Consider the following 10281-nt stretch of genomic DNA (forward strand, 5'->3'; position numbering starts at 1 on the left):
GGGGTCCTGACCCATCCACCTCCATGGCACGAACCTGGTATTGCAGTACTTCCAGGAACGGTGCAGTGGCTCTAGGCCTTTTGGCTAAGAGCATTGGCGCAGAGTGATCCTTGATGTGTGCAAGGTAACCTCTGGCGTTTGTGATTTGACAAAGAATTGGAAAGATTGGTAACGAATTTTTAAAAAAAAATCTAAAGCGCTGCTTAAGCACTCCAATGGTTTTCTCGATGATATTGCGAGTGGATCTGTGGCTCTCATTGTATCACTTCTCGGCTTCGGTGTGGGTGTCACGCAGGGGGGTCATCAGCCAGGTGGCGAAGCCATATCCTTTGTCACCAAGTATCCAGCATTGACCTTCTGGTTCATTGGTAAACATGTCAGATACAGTGCTCTCACGCAGGATGTGAGCATCATGGATGCTGTCCGGAAATTTAGCATTCATTGCCATAATAATTTGCTGGTGGTCGACAACGAGTTGCACATTCAGGGAGTGGAATTCCTTGCAGTTCCTAAAAACCTCTGCATCCTGAAAAGGTGCCTGCATCGGGATGTGCGTACAGTCTATTGTTCCCTGCACCTTGGGAAGTTAGCAATTCGGTAGAATCCTAAAGCCCTCTCAGTCTGAGCCTCCCTGGTCATAGGGAAGCTATTAAAGTCCCTCCTGTGTGCGTAAAGGGCTTCAGTGACCTGTCTAATGCAGCAATGTGTGGCATGCTGAGATATAGTGTAAATGTCGCCAGCTGAGGCCTGAAAAGAACCCGACGCGTGGAACAAAAGTGCCGCGGTGACCTTGAACTCGACGGACAGTGTGGACAGATCTCCCCTGATGAGCTGGCATAGCTCACTGATAACCTGTTTGTGGAAGCGCAGTCTCCGAAGGCAGGTGGTGTCGCACAAGTTGAGGTAAGACTGCTTCTCCCTGTAAATGCGGGGGATGTAACGTCTGGTCCTTGTCATCAGTCTGGCACACCTTACGTTGGGCACATGATGCTGTCAAATATATCTTCTGCCATCTCTAGTTTGCAGCATGTGCGTGGTTATTAAGAGAGGCTGAGAAATGACAGGCCCCATTCCAATAACTATCAGTATTACACCAATTGCTCACAAACAATGAATGTCCCCACTAAGACACCTAAAGTAAATTCCAGTCATCCACATTATGATAAGATGTTTGTTCAGATGTTCACATCACCTCAAAACACCTCCAGAGTACATCCAAACTCCCTCAAAGTTGAAGCAGAGCAGCTTTTTAAATGATGCGAGCGGAGAAAATGGCATCCATACCACTGTGAGTAGTTCCGGTCAGTTCAACATTTTCATGGCGGTTTTTTCGGCGAGCGATATTGTCGGCGAGATGTGTGTGAGGTGCCGAAAGTAAGGATGGGTGAGTTTTTGGGTGTTAGTTTCGGCCAATGTGAGCTTTACGGAAAAAAAGTGGCCGGGCGGTATTATTAAATCTCGGCATTAATTACATGCCGAAAGTAATGCTGGGCGATATTATGGGCGTTGGTGTCGCCCATTCTGATCTTTCTGCCCCAAAAAAGTGGGCGGACGGTATTATATTTTATCGGCGTTACGTACATGCCGAAAGTAACGCTCGGCGATAAGTGACCGAGAAATAGGCATCACTTTCCATTTTGTGCCTAAATGGGCGATATGCAGGCATTACACCTCATTTTAGCGTTAAAATGGACATTAAGTGGGCGGTATGCATGCACAAATAATGGAAAATCTAGCCCTATATCCCTTTGCAGGCTCTTTGAGTCCTGCTCACATCTTATTTTTCGACCTAGCTTTGTGTCGTCAGCAAACTTGGATACATTGTCCTCGGTCCCTTCATCTAAGTCTTTAATATAGATTGTAAATCGTTGAGGCCCAAGCATTGATCATTACGGCACCACACTAGTTACAGCCTATTAATCTGAAAATTACCCGTTTATCCCTACTCTTTGTTTTCTGTCTGTTAACCAATCTTTTATCCATGCTAATACATTACCTCCAACCCCATGATCCATTATCTTGCTCAACAACCTTTTATGTGGCACCTTGTTGAATGTCTTTTCGCAACCTTCGTGTCATATTTGCCCTTGAAACGAGCTTTCAACCACATAACCGCAGCATAACTAAGGCCGCCTATTTCCACCTCCATAACATCGTCCGTCTCCGCTCTTGCCTCAGCTCAGCAGCTTCTGAACCCCTCATCCATGCCTTTGTTGCCTCTAGACTTGACTATTCCAACGCACTCCTGGCTGGCCTCCTACATTCTACCCTACGTAAACTAGAGATGATCCAAAACACGGCTGCCTATGTCCTAATTTGCACTAAGTCCCGCTCACCCATCACCCCTATGCTCGCTGACCTACATTGGCTCCCAGTTAAGCAACGCCTCGATTTCAAAATTCTCATCCTTGTTTTCAAATTCCTCGATGGCCTTGCCCCTCCTTATCTCAGTAATCTCCTCACAACCCCCCGAGATGTCTGTGCTCCTCTAATTCTCCTCTTGAGCATCCCTTGGGCTGTGCCTTCAGTTCCCGATGCCTTAAATTCTGGAATTCCCTGCCTAAACCTCTCCACCTCTCTTTCTTCCTTCAAGGCGCTCCTTAAAATCTATCTCTTTGACCAAGCTTTTGATCACCTCCCCTAATTTCTCCCTATGTGGCTCGGTGCAAATTGTTATCTCATAATACTCCTGTGAAGCACCTTGGGACGTTTCACTATGTCAAATGCCCTATATAAATACAAGTTGTTGTTGTTGGTGGTGGTGGTTTGGCGATCCAAATATACTACATCCACTGGTTCCCCTTTATCTACCCTGCTAGTTACATCCTAAAAAAATGCTAATAAATTTGTCAAACACGATTTACCTTTCATAAAACTATGTTGACTCTGCCTAATCATATTATGCTTTTGTAAGTACCTTTATAATGGTTTCCAGCATTTTTCCAATTTTTTCTCTCGCTCCTTTCATGAATAGCAAGGTTACATTTTCTACCTTCCAATCCGCTGGGATCTTTCCTGAATATCCTTCTCCTTCTCCCTTTGCGAGTAGCTTGTCCCCTTTGTTGCCTCTGCTTCATTTCCATGTGCCCCCCCAGGACTTTGAGCAAGTGGTCTTCTCAGAGGATTTCCTTTAACATTGCAAGCCTTGCAAACATCCTGCAGCACTCCCTGCACACTTTAATTACTTTTTAAATGCATTGCACCAAGCCACTACTTCAATATAAAAAAACACTGCAAATGCTGAAATAGAAACATAGCCGAAAGATGTGTATGTCCGCTTAAGGTGCACTGACAAGATCTCTGCAATACTGTTGACGGGGGTTATAGTGTGCGGCAATGTCCAAAATCGCACTTGTGCATCAAATCAGGCGTTGCACGCCGATTGACATCACTGTCTGCACATTTGCATTGGAGAGGCGATCGCTGGCAACTGCAGAGTAATCGACCTCTCGAAAATGGTGGTCGTGTCGCGTGCTGGAAGCCAGGGGCTGCCACTTTTTCCAGAAAACCGGTGTTAACGACCGGCAATAAGATAAGGATTTTCCCGACTATTTTCTCTTTCAGTTTGCTTCATGACAATATATTTTTCTTTTAAAATGTTCTTTTAATATGTGGCTTCATTTCAGTTTCTGTAAGTTTTTTGTACAATTTCTGCCCTCATACACCCCACATATTTCAAAACCGAAATACATTCAGAACTTACAAGCTATAATTTAGGCTGTTTATCAGAGGTTTTATTGAAGCGACATGTTGAAAATAACACACTTTTCTATTCATGACTCTTAGGAACATGAAAATTGAGACGTGTTGCAAATTAGCCATGTTTACGAAAAAAAATGAAACAAATGGCAGAAAACAATGACAATGTGTAGATACACATTAGCAGTTCAAAGATATTCTAACAGCCAATACAACATTCTTTGCTCCAAATTAAAACCAATCTCACAATCCAACTTATTGGAGTGAGGAGTCTTGTCATCCCCATCCACGTTGTAAACTGCAACTACCTCCTATTGCTCTGCATTGTTGGAATGCTTTTTCATGGTTTTTGTAGTGGCAGAAACAACCTGCAACATATAAGTCTGACTGGAAGGAATTCGTTTAAAAGCCTGAATAGAAAAAAAAAATTGAAAGCAATAAACACAGACACAAAGCGCAAGTATTCCTGTTAACAAGAGCAAATTAGGGTTAAGGAATTCAGTTCTTTCCAGGCACATTTATTGTGCCTACAGTCTTATGAAGTAGAAGTGCAATGTTGATTGATAAGCTTAAATAAGCAAAGATTTATTTTATCCCATATTTCTCGTTTTCTGTTGTGTGAACAGTAAATTGTGTTGTGTGAACAGTCTGTGGTTTATTCCACAGACAGAAGTCAAGCCAATCCATCGTGCACTCAATGCCACATCAACCATTAAACATCAGCTGACTGAACCTGTTGAGTGACTTCTAGAAAAACCCCAGGCTAACAAAACTAAAAATTTAGCATAAAAGTAGAATCATATTTTTAACTTTATTAAAGAGGCACTTAGAGGTGGAGTAAATAGTAAGAGCAGTGCACACTTACTTGAATATAAACATTTCATAATTTTCTCTCTCTCCATGGGAGTCTTTAAAATTATTATTCCTAGCTCTGCGGTGGTGCTGAACACTTCAGTGGAGCTGGCGTGACCCAAGACAAGATAATTCCCTTGGAGTTAATCATTTTGCAGAGCACAGATTTGTTGAGTTTATGGTCTATTTAAAGACTGATTGCAAACCGTCAATTTACTTTGGTGTTGTTTTATTCCTGGCTTAGTATTAGCTGAGACATATCAATCATACCAAACACACAGCTTGTTAAAGAGCTCCATAAATAACTTTAGAGAAACCAGGAAACCAGTGGTTTGCAAACAATAGTCTAATAGATTGGTGGAAAAAGCGCAAGGGGCTAAATGGTCTACTCTTGTTCCTATTGTCCCATATCCCATGGGCCACATGAATCCCCTGGAGATCAGCTCTATTTGCAGATTTATATTGTACTGACTGGTCCTTTTTGGATTTTATCGGCCTAGGTATTTGGGAAGAGCTGTTCTCAGTGCTTTTACTTCACTGGTTGAATCAGAACACCGAGATCAATTAGTATCTGCAATATGACATATACTCAAATTATGGGACCACTGATTTAAACTTCATATCTGACCACAGGATTCTGTATTGTGCACTTGAGTGGACATAAAGACAAAACTATTTGGACATTTATGCAATAGAGGAAACAAAAAGAAAAGCAACAGGATTTATGTTGGGTAGGTCCACAGGGGTAGAACTTAATTTTATGCGATGGTATAAAACTGCTGATAGTGAGTTGGTAGCCCGATTTATACCTCTCCCGATTTTTTATTTCCAGTGACTTTACGAGAAATGTAAAATGGGCTGTCGACTCGCTATCAACTGTTTTACACCATCAGACAAAATCAAGATCCACCCGACATCGCCCTTCAACTTGTCCCACACTAAAACTCCTGCTAAACAGCTGAATGCGCTCAATGGCCACATCAAACAACTACAATACAAAGTGACCAGCATACATTTCACAATAAAATATCTAAAATATCTTAAAGTTAATTCATATTCATGCATCTCTCGGATATCACCCCCCACCACTGTGATATACACTGCAATAATGTACTTTAACCATTTTAAATCTTTTGTATATTTGTACTTATTGAAGTGTAAATGAATTATTCGTGCTATCAACTCCATTTCAATTTGACGCAAGTCCATAGAAGAAGACTAGCCTCTAAAATTCAGCATTAACGATCATAGAGTTAACATTTATCTAGTTCTTTGAGCAGTTGGTGCTGTATGATTAACTCCTAAAAAAAGGAGAATAAGAAATATCTGATTAGGAACAGGATTTAAGATTAGAGGGAAAAATATAGGCAGAGATAAAATAAAAGCATCCATTGACATTATCAATCCTATTAATTTGCATTTTTAAATGGACTTAATCACAGACTATGATCTCCAAAATGTGTTGAAAATCTCAGAAACCTATATAATACAACAGAATTTGATTTCAACAACCAAAACAAAGGTTAGGCACTTGTCAGCAATTAGTGACCTGTTTCTCTGAGAAATGCCCCAGTGTGATCACTTTGGGCAGCAGTATTACACTATTTAGTGGGAAAGGAGCTGAAAGTGTTGGCAATGGTTACCAACACATTAGCCACCTGTTTAATCCATGTGTGGGCAGCATATTACTGGATGTTATTGTGCTAGCTGGGAATATTGAGGGCAGTGGTAAGCTCGGCAACCACTGGCAGTGCCATCCAATGTACCCGCTAAGCTGCACAGCCATGCAGCCGCACGGCTGTCTGGAGCTCCCGCAAAATTCGGAACCGACTTTTCAAATGGGATATTTTGCATATGTGCGAATTTTGAATGGACCGTGCAGCCCGTTAAAGGGACCATGCACCCCCCAAAAAATGAGGGGGAACATTGGTGCTATCCCTATGTTGTAAATTAGCTGCAGGTACACTGCATCTTAATTACAGATGACAAAGCTCTGTCCTCCTAGCCTGGAGCAATCAGAAATAGTTGTCCTGGGTTATTGGCAAGTAGAAGTGTCCATGGGGCTAGAACCTCCACTTTGTTTGCATGCCTAACTCCTAGTAACGCCCATTTTATGACTGAAATGACGTTAAACGCCCATATGTCGGCCATTTTGGCACAAAATGGAAACTGATGGGCTTTTTTAGGGGATAAGCACAAAAGTGGAGGTTCTAGCCCATGATCTGCAGATATGATCGGGAACCACCTCAACCATAAAATAATGGTAATTGAGATGCTTTAAAATCAAACTTGTCTTAAGGATTTTTTTTTAAATGGACCTTGAAATTGTTTCTGAAAAACAAACATTAGTAAAATTTTCAGAAATATGGAAAAATGTCGAACAACAATATTCTGTACTAAAAGGCATCATTAATATTACAAAACAATAAAAAGATAATTTAAGCTCTTTTGTCCATGGTGCTTTACTACTCTCATTCTAAATTGGTGTGAAACAAAAGCAAAGCTAGTACAATTACTGTTAAATTATGCTTGGTGTTCATTTAAATAACCTGGGATCTTAATCAAACTTAGACAGGAAACGGGCACAGGCACTTCAGCTAATTTAACTCAGAAGGTTGCTGAACTGCAGGCCTGAAAGAAACTGATACAGGGCCTCCTCTCTCACTTCAGCACCCCCTGGGCACTGGACACTCCTTGCTCTCATATCATACAGAACCACTGAATTTGCTTGCATATACCTTCCTCACCAATGGGGATTGTAAGCAAAATAACCATCACTGAAAGAAAAAAATAAAAGAGGCAAAGAAAAAGGAGAAAAGCCATGTCAACTAGCAGATAGAATCTGAATAATTATGAGACAGATAGGTGGTGGTCCAGATGAGTCACCCAGATCTTTGTACAGAATCATTTAATTAAATCTAACCTCATTCTAAATTCTAATAGGGTGGGTTTTGACATAGATGGTTTCTTATGGGCATTTAAATTGTTAGCCAGCCACCATAGGTAGAGGAAAAATTATGGGCAAGAAAGTCTCATACCACAAGGACAATTTTAACCCAGTTTCTGTGGGTGGGTGAGTAGTTAAAACTGCCCAGATTATTTACCCAATCTGGAGCTGCCGATAGCTAATGTTTCCCTATTTAAACATGGCGTAGCGTAGCACATGAGTACAAGGTAAACAAGGCCTTCCAATCATCAGGAATGTGATCAAAGGAGTCATCAATAGTGCCATCAAGTGATACCTACTCACCAATAACCTGCTCATTTTTTTCCCCAAAATGGCTAATTTGGATGTTTGGTTATGCCAGAAGGGTTTCATCGACACATGGATGCAAGAATTGAATACATGTGGAGAGGTGACAATAGCTGCCTTTAACATCAAGGCAGCATTTGACCGAGTTTGACACTCAAAGAGCTCTAGTAAAATAAGGTCAATGGGAATCAAAGAGAATATCTTCCAGTGGCTGGTGTCGCACAAAGAAAGATGGGTGTGGTTGTCAGAGGCTAATCATTGGAACCTGATTACATCACTGCACAAGTTCCTCAGGACAATATCCTCAGTCTATCTTCCGCTACTTCATCATTGACCTGCCCTGCATCATAAGGTTAAGCTTGAGGCAGACGATTCCATGGTGTTCAGTTTCCATTCACAGCTCCTCCGACAGCTCAACAGCTTTCTCAGTGGTAGAGGTCAAAGGGGAGAGTGGTACTTACAGCTAGGGCAAGACCTGGGCAACATCCAGGTTTAGATCAAGTGACAGGTAGCATGCACACACCATAAGTGCCAGAAAATTATTATCTCAAACAACATATTTTCGCCTGACCTTCAAGTGTACTACCATTGGCGAGTTCCCCTTGGGTGTCACAACTGAGCAGAAGCTCAACTGAACCTACCATATTAACACTGTGACTATAAGAACAGGGCAGAGGCTAGGTACTCTGCAATGAGTGTTTCACTTCCAAACCCCTCAAATCCTTTCCACCATTCACAAGGCTCTAGACAGGAGAGTGAAGGAATACACATGATTCATCTCAGTGGTTGAAGCTGCTGCACTTGAATTTCAGCACCACACAGCACAAAGCAGTTTACTGAATCGGGAACTCTGCAAATGTACTCTGTATCCACCCTCTTCATCACCAGTGCACTGTGCTCGCATTAAGTATGATCTACAGGACCCACAAGCCTATTAGAGAGTACCTCGCTTCCCTCTGACTCACACCACTGAGAAAGATGAGAGCAGCAAGATCATGGGAACAACATCACTTTCACACCACATCCTGCCTTGGATATATAGGGCCCAAAATTGCCCAGGCATTGCTCCTTTTGTTTGGAGCAACTTGATTTTTCTGGAGTATCTTAAAAATCCCCATTTTGCACATTCAATTTGCGCCAGTGTAAGTGAGTTAGTTAGGATTTTTTTTAGTTTAATTTAGTTTTGTTTAAAAGGGGGCATTACCAGCCACCTACGCCCATTTTGGCCATTTATGCCAGTTTGGACAGCTAATAGTTGCTCCAAACTAACTTAGGCCAGCGTATGTGGCCACTTGTGGCCTCACAGAAAACCCTTGCGGTGAGTTAAGAAATCAGCGTAGGTAGGTACTTAATAACTTGACTAAAGAATGTGAATAGGATCAAACAGCTATACAGGACTGACAAACTTCGCAAAGTTACTTTACTATACAACAGAAGCATTCATGGAAGCTTAAGCTACAAAAATAAAAGAAGTAAAGAGACAAAATATATTTACATAATTTTTCCAAAATATCCAAATAAAAAATAGAAGTACCTGCTGCTCATAGGAAAGTGTTTTCATCAACAGGGTTAAGGAAAGTCTTGAGTAAGCTCATTAAAATTACTGGCTAGACAGTTATCACACCCTCCCCCTCCCACCCCCATCAAAACTCTCCTCTCTTCCCCCCAACCCCCCTGAATCAAAACTCTCCTCTCTCCCCCCCCCCACCCCATCAAAACTCTCCTCTCTCCTCCCCCCCCAGATCAAAACTCTCCTCCTTCCCTCCGCCATCAAAACTCTCCTCTCTTCCCCCCACCCCCCACCCCCATCAAAACTCTCCTCCTGCCACCCCCCCGATCAAAAGTCTCCCCACACCAACCTGTTTCTTGTAGCCTCAGCGCAGGAAGGCAGCGGGCCGGCTTGTGCAGCAGGTCACTCAGCCTGAGATAGGGGTGGGATGCATCGGGTCCCACGCTGCAGCCATCATCATCAGCGAACGCTCTACTGTGCATGTGGACAGCTGCCGGCACTCTTTTAGGCGCAGGGCCCTAGCTCCGCCCCCCCCAATGGATTTGCCATGCCGCGCCAAGCCACGCCAAGCCCCAGGAGAGTCGACAGAGGGGCCAGAATCGGGAACATCTTCTTGCCGCTGTTTTGATCCGAGGAAGTCGGCGCATCTCACGTGAGTGCGCTGAGAAAACGGGTGGGCCAAATTTGGGCCCATCATGCCATTCCTTCATCATTGCTGGTTATAAAAGTGACTTTAATAAAATAAGCTAACCTAGCTCAAAATCAGGAATCAAACAAGAAACCTTCCTGATCTTAACAACTCAGTAAGACACCACCAACATTCCTCCTAAGGTGCGCAGATGACCATTGATCGCGAGGTCCCCCCAGGCTGCTCATCAGTGTAGATCGCTGGAAAAGATACTGTGCCTCAAATTTAAAGGGACCATGCATGAAAAAAAATTAGAGGGAACATTGGACACCACATAAT

The 10281-nt window shown here is 42.6% G+C and overlaps 1 long non-coding RNA gene across 1 annotated transcript in view; it reads right to left on the reverse strand.

The window, feature by feature from the left end:
* The window catches only part of LOC139232548 (uncharacterized), a 170666-nt gene extending 160593 nt beyond the window's left edge, over nt 1-10073 (reverse strand). Inside the window, exon 1 of the long non-coding RNA XR_011588035.1 lies at nt 9664-10073. This is a non-coding gene — a long non-coding RNA (uncharacterized lncRNA). The remainder of the gene's footprint in view (nt 1-9663) is intronic.
* Nucleotides 10074-10281: the final 208 nt, after the last annotated feature.

The sequence above is a fragment of the Pristiophorus japonicus genome, chromosome 1 (assembly GCF_044704955.1).
Source record: "Pristiophorus japonicus isolate sPriJap1 chromosome 1, sPriJap1.hap1, whole genome shotgun sequence".
NCBI lineage: Eukaryota > Metazoa > Chordata > Chondrichthyes > Pristiophoridae > Pristiophorus > Pristiophorus japonicus.